Source organism: Triticum aestivum, chromosome 5D (genome assembly GCF_018294505.1).
Source record: "Triticum aestivum cultivar Chinese Spring chromosome 5D, IWGSC CS RefSeq v2.1, whole genome shotgun sequence".
NCBI classification, from domain to species: domain Eukaryota; kingdom Viridiplantae; phylum Streptophyta; class Magnoliopsida; order Poales; family Poaceae; genus Triticum; species Triticum aestivum.
Window position 1 is genome coordinate 373,930,303 of NC_057808.1, and position 8,372 is coordinate 373,938,674.

The window sequence follows — 8,372 nt, forward strand, 5'->3', positions numbered from 1 at the left end:
TTCAGAAGCATCCAAGTGCTCAGCTTGATCATAAGCGCCATCGTTATCAATCTGCCTGCATTTCGTACGATTGCAACAAAACTTTCAGCAATGTCTGGTTGGAGAGATAGAATGGGGCAAATTTAATCCAGCTCACCTCTTAATTAGAAATGGTGAAATAGAATGATAGCACAAACAGTTAACAAGTACTCGCAAGCGTAACAAAATCGACACCCCTGCTAATTCTCAGCTAGCTGATTTATAATTCAATAATCATAACATGCACAAATATCGTTTTACATCAAGATTAGACAAACTAACACAGCATTACATAGATGGCATGAGTAGTAGCATTCTTTGGGATGATCTGCATATCAACGGCTTCATACACGTGAGGACAAGCACGGGCAGCAGGGCATTTGCACCTTCGGGCGACAGGCGGAACGAGCTCCAGATGGCTGCCGGCGACCTGTCGACGGGAATGCCTGTGAGGACGAGCTCCAGGCAGCGGTGACCATAGGCATGAAGAGTACTCAGGTACTCGCGCAGCCGCACGACTAACCGAGACCCTCTGCCGTTGCTCCTCCTGCGCCGCCGCCCACAGCCGCACGACGAACCGAGCCCCTCTGCCGCTGCTCCTTCGCCGCCGCTGCTAGCCGGCTCCGCTACTGCTGCCGAAGAAAGCAGAGGAGCGCTATTGCTGCAGCTACTTGCCTTCCTCCGTCCTGCCGCTCCAGCGACAGCAGCGGCTGCCCGTGGGGAAAAAGGGCGGGAGAGCTTGCGCATGCATGTCGAAGCCGGCCGGCAGCGGCATCCTGGCTTACGGAGACCTGAGGGGCGCGATGGGGCAAATTTGACAATTTTGACCTATAATCGAAATAAATTCACAGAATGAACTGAGTGCGAAACTATTTCACACCCCTAACCTTTTTATGTAGCGCCCGCCACGCCGGCGCCACACCCTACTGTGCAGCGCCTAGCTCCGCGGCGTTGCACCTCTGTCCATCGTGGCAGCCCACGGGCCCGCACCCAGCAGTGCAACGCTTCCGAGCTAGGCGCTGCACCTGTAATGTGCAGCGCCTAGCCGCTAGGCGTTGCACGTGTAATGTGCAGCGCCTAGCCGCTAGGCGCTGCACTGTGACTTATCCAGCCACTTGGCTGGGCCCCCTCCCCCACCCCCCCCCCCACCACACACTCTCTCACTCTCTCCCCGAGCTTTGCCCCCTCTCCCACTCTCCCCCCATCTCAAATCTTCTTCCAAATCTTGCAAATTTGAAGAATTTGTCCGTGGATTTCGAAGTCAAACCCTCCCTCAAGGTAATAATCTCCGATCCCCTTGTTTTGATCGAAGTAAAGTTCTCCCATTGCTCATTTGTTGGTAGCTTGGGGAAACCCTAGTTTAGTTTGGATCTAGAGATTTGCATGGAGATGTGAGATGTTTGTTTGCCAATTTCTATGATTAGGCTTTGTTAGTATGCTAGGGTTATTCTTATGGGTGTTCTTATGTTGGTACTAGGGTTAGGTTTAGGGCTAGGGTTATGGTTAGGGTTAGGTTTAGGGTTAGGGTTATGGTTAGGGTTAGGGTTTTTGTTTCATATATATATTAGGGTTTGTATTCGGTGTTAATCCATGGATTAGTACTCATGGAAGCAATGTTACCTTGTGTTCATTGCTTATAGGGATGGGAAGAACATGTGTGTTTGTTCATCATGGGGACAAAGACGCCTTTTTGAAAGGCAATAAAGAACTGGATCCGGATGAGCTTGACATTGTGTTTGATAGTAGTCCTAGCTATGCGGAGCTCTTGCAACAAGTTAGGAAAGATTTGAATTGGATGGACCCTAGTGATATCATTGAGTTGGAGGGAAGGCATAATGTTGGTTTTGGAATGCACATCCGTTGGAAGACAATGCGTGTAAACTCGGAGCAACGTTGGGTTGCATACAAGGAGACGGTGGCCGAATCACTAGACAAGGCTCTTGAGTTATTTGCAACGAAGAAGGTTGAGTCAAGTTTGCATTTGGACTTGAACCGGAACCCCTCCCCTTTGGTTGCTAGTAGCCCCCCACCCTTGAAGCAAGATGAAATTGTTGAACCTCTTTTGACCCAAGTAGTGAGGCCAACATTGAGCCCATGTAGAAACAACCAAGATGAATCTTTGCAAGAGGACAACGATGAGTATGCGGACGATGACAATGAAGTTGATCTCCATGACAACAATGTGGATGATCTCGACAAATATCATTTGCAAGAGACAATGGACCATTCCATCCCTTTTTCCTGTGCATATGCATCGGACTCGGATGACGATGGTCCCGATGAACAAGTTGATGCGGAGGGGTTCACGGTGAAGGAGGTCGAAGCTTTCGAGAAGGTATTTGGTCGGGATCATCGGACTACATTGTTCAAGGATGTTAGTCTCGCGGATGAAGCCGTGGTAGATGGTGGCCAATGTGTAGCTCTTGGGGTTAGGCCAAGCTCTCACCGTGATTTGGTAGACGACAAGAACCGGATTGCTAAAGGTTCTAAGTTCGACAGCTTGTTGGATTTGAAGATGTGGCTCGACAACTACTCGGTTACGCATTATCGTCCACACAAGGTGGTGCACTCGGACGTCAATGTGCGCTACACGGTTGCATGTGCATGTGAAGATGAAAAGGAGGTCCAACTTGGACTTACAAGAGGCCGTGGTGGTGGTAGAGGTCGTGGAAAGGAGGTCCAACAAGGAGTGGCAAGACGCCGTGGCGGTTGTCCGTGGATTGTGCGTGCAAGACCATGGAAAGGAGGTCCTACTTGGCATGTAGTGAGTTGTGTGCCAACTCACATGTTCCAAGGCAAAAGGGTGGATGGAAAGATTGTGTCCCAAGACCACAAACAACTCACGTCCGAGTTCATCGCTTACAGGCTCTCGAACTCAATATCCACACTTCCAACAATGAGCGTCCAACATGTCATTGACCTTGTGAAAGCCATCTTTCATTACAAGGTGAAATATGGCAAGGCATGGAAGGCGAAGCAAGCCGCATTTAAGATGTTGTATGGTACATGGGAGGAAGCATACAACCGAATCCCTAGGTTGTTGTTAGCCATGGCCGCGACAAACCCGGGCATGGTTCATGTGGTCGAGCCTCATGGGCACCAAACAACGGTTCATGAAGGAAGGAAAGTCAGAGTATTTGGCCGTGCGTTTTGGGCGTTCGAGCAATGTGTGAGGGCTTTCGAACATTGTAGGCCGGTCATCGCAATTGATGGCACGTTCTTGACCGGACAATACAAGGGCACCTTGTTGGTTGCGATAGCAAGTGATGCCAATAACCGGGTGTTGCCATTGGCATTTGCTTTGGTTGAGGTGGAAAACAATGACAACTGGGAGTGGTTTCTGCATCTTTTGAGGACGAAGGTGTTACCCGCTCAAAGGGAAATTTGTGTCATATCGGATCAGAATCAAGGAATTCTTAACGCCGTGGAGATTGACATTCCCGGGCATGCTCCGTTGCACCATCGATGGTGCATGAGGCACTTTTGTTCGAACTTCTATAGGGCATGTGGCCTTAAGGAGTTGGCCGATGATCTTCAAGATTGTTGTCTCGCTTTCTCCGATAAGCGTTTCGCCACTTTGTACAACAAATTGCTCGCACACAAAAAACTTGATCCCGGGGGTCAAGACTTTCTCAATAGGCACATTCAATACCGGAACAAGTGGGCACGTGCTTTTGATGAAGATGGCCGGAGATACGGTCAAATGACAAGCAATATGGCCGAATGCTTCAATAGGGTGCTCAAAGGTGCACGTGGATTACCCGTGACGGCAATAGTTCAATACACATTTGACAAGATGAATGCGTACTTTGTAAAGTACTCGATGGAAACCGATGCACAGATAGCGGGTGAGAACCCACGGAAGTACAAGTACAAGTTCCCACCCAAAGTTGATGAATGGTTGCTATTTCAATCACGGAAGGCGGACTCAGAAGAAGCTATATTATATGACAATGAGGAGTGGAAGTACGAAGTGAAAGAGCCAGGAGGAACCACAAACGATGGCCGGCAACATGGAGGTCGGGCTTTCAAGGTGTCATTAACACAATGTGATTGCACTTGCGGGAGGCCATTGTTGCTTCATCTCCCATGCTCACATTTGTATGCCGCCGGCCGCGTTAGGAATGTGGACATCAATCACCCACGCACCGTGAGGGAGTCCCAGTTCTCAATCATGACGGTCAAGAAAACATGGGCTCCCCGCTTTCACCCATACTTTGACCAATCACAATGGCCGGAGTAGCATGGAGTTCAACTATGGCCGGATCCGGAGTTGAAGGTTGTTAAACGGGGTAGACGTAAGACAAAGCTTCTTAGAGGCGACATGAACAGATGGGGCCATGGTGGGCGCCGCGAAGCGGGCAACGACCAATTCCAAGAGCCTCGTGAGAGCTCCCGTTGTGGGGAGTGCAAAGGTCATGGCCACAACAAAAGAAAATGTACGAAACCAAGGAAAATGTCCAAGAAAAATGATGCAAGCACAAGCCAACATGGAGCTACACAAGGGAGCCAACCAAGTGGTAGCCAACCTAGTGGTCGCCAACCTAGTGGTCGCCAACCTAGTGGTCGCCAACCTAGTGGTAGCCAACCTAGTGGTAGCCAACCAAGTGGTAGCCAACAAGTGCGAAGCCAACCAAGTGGTAGCCAACCTAGTGGTAGCCAACCTAGTGGTAGCCAACAAGTGCCAAGGCAACCAAGTGGTACCCAACAAGTGCCTAGCCAACCAAGTGTTAGCCAACCTAGTGGTAGCCAACAAGTGCCAAGGCAACCAAGTGGTAGCCAACAAGTGCCTAGCCAACCAAGAGGTCGGCAACTTGGACTTACAAGAGGCCGTGGTGGTGGTAGAGGTGGTGGTGGTGGTCTCGGCCGTGGTGGTGGAAGAGCTCGACGTGGTGGTCATGGCCGTGGTGATGGTCTCGGCCTTGGTGATGGTCTTGGCCTTGGTGGTGGACTTGGCCGTGGTGATGGACAAGCGCAAGTTCGTTATAGAGGAATGTTTGGATACCTAGATGGACCGTTTCCGTATGTTCCTCACTAACTATAATGTATCATATGTTCTTGTTTTTCCATATGTTCTTCTTTTTCATATTTGCTTCCATTTGTTCTTATTGTCCTTACTAACCATTATGTTCCACTCATTGTAGGTATGGCGGCTTCCCAACCCAACAAACCAACGATGAAGGAGGATGGCGAAGATGAGATGGCCGGATGGTGGGAGAAGGCGGCGAAGAAGCTTAGAGAGGAGGATGCAGCCAAGCTAAAGAAGAAGAAGGAAGAGGAGCTTGAGAAGGAGAGGAAGCGAAAACAGAGTGCGGCAAATGCGATGCGCGCTAGGGAGCAAGCGTTGAGGAGGCAAGTTGAGGAGGCACAGAAGAAGCGTCAACAGGATTTTGAAGAAAGAACCATGAAGCTTTGGGCAACTGCAGCTGAAAAAGAAGAGAGGGACAAGCAGATATTCATGGATCGGGTGGTTAAGGAGGCTCACCTCATAAGAAAAAGGGAGGAGGAAGAGGAAGAAGAGAGGAAGAAGAAGAAGGGAAAGGGGCCTTCCTCTACGCAATAGAGCTATGTCTCCTCTTCGATTTGGTTGTGAACTACTATGTCTCCTCTTCGATTTGGTTGTGAACTACTATGTGCCGTGAACTACTATGTCTCCTCTTCGATTTGGTTGTGAACTACTATGTGCCGTGAACTACTATGTCTCCTCCTCGATTTGGTTGTAAGAACTACTATGTGCGGTGAACTACTATGTGTCCTCCTTGATTTGGTTGTACGAACTACCATCTGTCGTGAAGTAGTATGTGTTATGAACTACCATGTGGCGCCTAGCTCCTGTTGCTCTCTGGATATCTAAAAAATTCACTACTATGTGTCCTCCTTAAAAAATTCACTAAGTCCAAGTCCAAGTGCCTCAAACTGTAAAGAACCTTCTGTTCTGGCTGCATAGCTACAGACCAATGCATCAACAAAAGATATGGAAAGACCGTGTGTGAGGATATAGTTAGCAATGCATCAACAAATGGATATATATCGTCATGCCATACCTCTTGGGTGACCCCACCCACATCCTCATCCATGAAAGGTTCACCATGGCTCTGCCCCGAAGCGGGATCTGATGGTGTCGCCGACCTAGACCGTTCTGGTGATACATACTCGGGGTCACGACAACCGAAAAGGTTTGATAGCCGCCTTAACTTTTGGCCCTGGCGCTGCAACATGTACAAGTGAATGAGACATGGAACGTACCAACAAATGTTAAGTGCTAGTTTGAAGGAGATGTGAACCTTAATGAATTCTCGAAGTGCACCTTCCCCATCGCTTTTGCCAGCCGGGGTTGTTTCCAGAATAGTCTCGGTCTCGTCAGCTGCTTTCTTGATCTGGGCACGCTATGAACAGAAACGGTATCAAAGTGTTAGGCAAGCGAAGATGTGAAAAATGCGAATGGAAAAGCAAAAAGGGCTAACCACAAAGTTCATCATTGGAGCTGAAGGGATCACCGAGTTGCCTTTCCTGACTAATGCGTTGTACTGGTGCTGGGCTACCTCATCAAAAACGGTGGGTTCTTCCAGAATCTGCTCAGCATACACCGGCTGGCATACCTCCACGCGGGTACTTGCAAGAAACCATGCGAGATAGTTGTTGAACGCGATCGGGTAGTGCTCACGAAGCTGGGCTCGTTTTCCAGCCCTTGCTTGCTCCACACTAAGAGCGAATTGCACGACATACTTCCTGTGATGGCTGGCCCAATCCTTGATCTTCCGCTGCTTTTTCCTATCCAACCTGCAAGTTAGAAACAAGATATTAGCATCATCGAAACCGTCGAGAAGCTGCTAAGTGCTCAAGGTTAATTATTGTTGGTAATCGTAGCATAATTTAAAATTTTCCTACGCTCACCAAGATGCATCTATGGAGTCTACTAGCAACGAAGGGAAAGGAGTGGATCTACATACCATTGTAGATCGCGAGCGGAAGCGTTCCAATGAACGTGGATGACGGAGTCGTACTCGCCGTGATCCAAATCACCGATGACCGAGTGCCGAACGGACGGCACCTCCGCGTTCAACACACGTACGGTGCAGCAACGTCTCCTCCTTCTTGATCCAGCAAGGGGGAAGGAGAGGTTGATGGAGATCCAACAGCACGACGGCGTGGTGGTGGATGTAGCGGGTCTCCGGCAGGGCTTCGCCGAGCTTCTGCGAGAGAGAGAGAGGTGTTGCAGGGGAGGAGGGAGGCGCCCAAGGCTTAGATGTTGCTGCCCTCCCTTCCCCCCACTATATATAGGGCCAAGGGAGAGGGGGGGGGCAGCCTTGCCCCTTCCTCCAAGGAAGGGTGCGGCCAGGGGGGAGTCCTTCCCCCCCAAGGCACCTCGGAGGTGCCTTCCCCCTTTAGGACTCTCCCTTTTCTCTTATCTCTTGCGCATGGGCCTCTTGGGGCTGGTGCCCTTGGGCCATATAGGCCAAGGCGCACCCCTTACAGCCCATGTGGCCCCCCGGGGCTGGTGGACCCCCAGACCCCTTTCGGCACTCCCGGTACAATACCGATAAAGCGCGAAACTTTTCCGGCGACCAAAATAAGACTTCCCATATATAAATCTTTACCTCCGGACCATTCCGGAACCTCTCGTGATGTCCGGGATCTCATCCGGGACTCCGAACAACTTTCGGGTTTCCGCATACATATATCTCTACAACCCTAGCGTCACCGGACCTTAAGTGTGTAGACCCTACGGGTTCGGGAGACATGCAGACATGACCGAGATGCCTCTCCGGTCAATAACCAACAGCGGGATCTGGATACCCATGTTGGCTCCCACATGTTCCACGATGATATCATCGGATGAACCACGGTGTCGAGGATTCAATCAATCCGTATGCAATTCCCTTTGTCAATCGGTATGTTACTTGCCCGAGATTCGATCGTCGGTATCCCAATACCTTGTTCAATCTCGTTACCGGCAAGTCTCTTTACTCGTACCGCAATGCATGATCCCGTGACTAACGCTTTAGTCACATTGAGCTCATTATGATGATGCATTACCGAGTGGGCCCAGAGATACCTCTCCGTCACACGGAGTGACAAATCCCAGTCTCGATCCGTGCCAACCCAACAGACACTTTCGGAGATACCCGTAATGCACCTTTATAGTCACCCAATTACGTTGTGACGTTTGGCACACCCAAAGCACTCCTACGGTATCCGGGAGTTGCACGATCTCATGGTCTAAGGAAAAGATACTTGACATTGGAAAAGCTCTAGCAAACGAAACTACACGATCTTTTATGCTATGCTTAGGATTGGGTCTTGTCCATCACATCATTCTCCTAATGATGTGATCCCGTTATCAACGACATCCA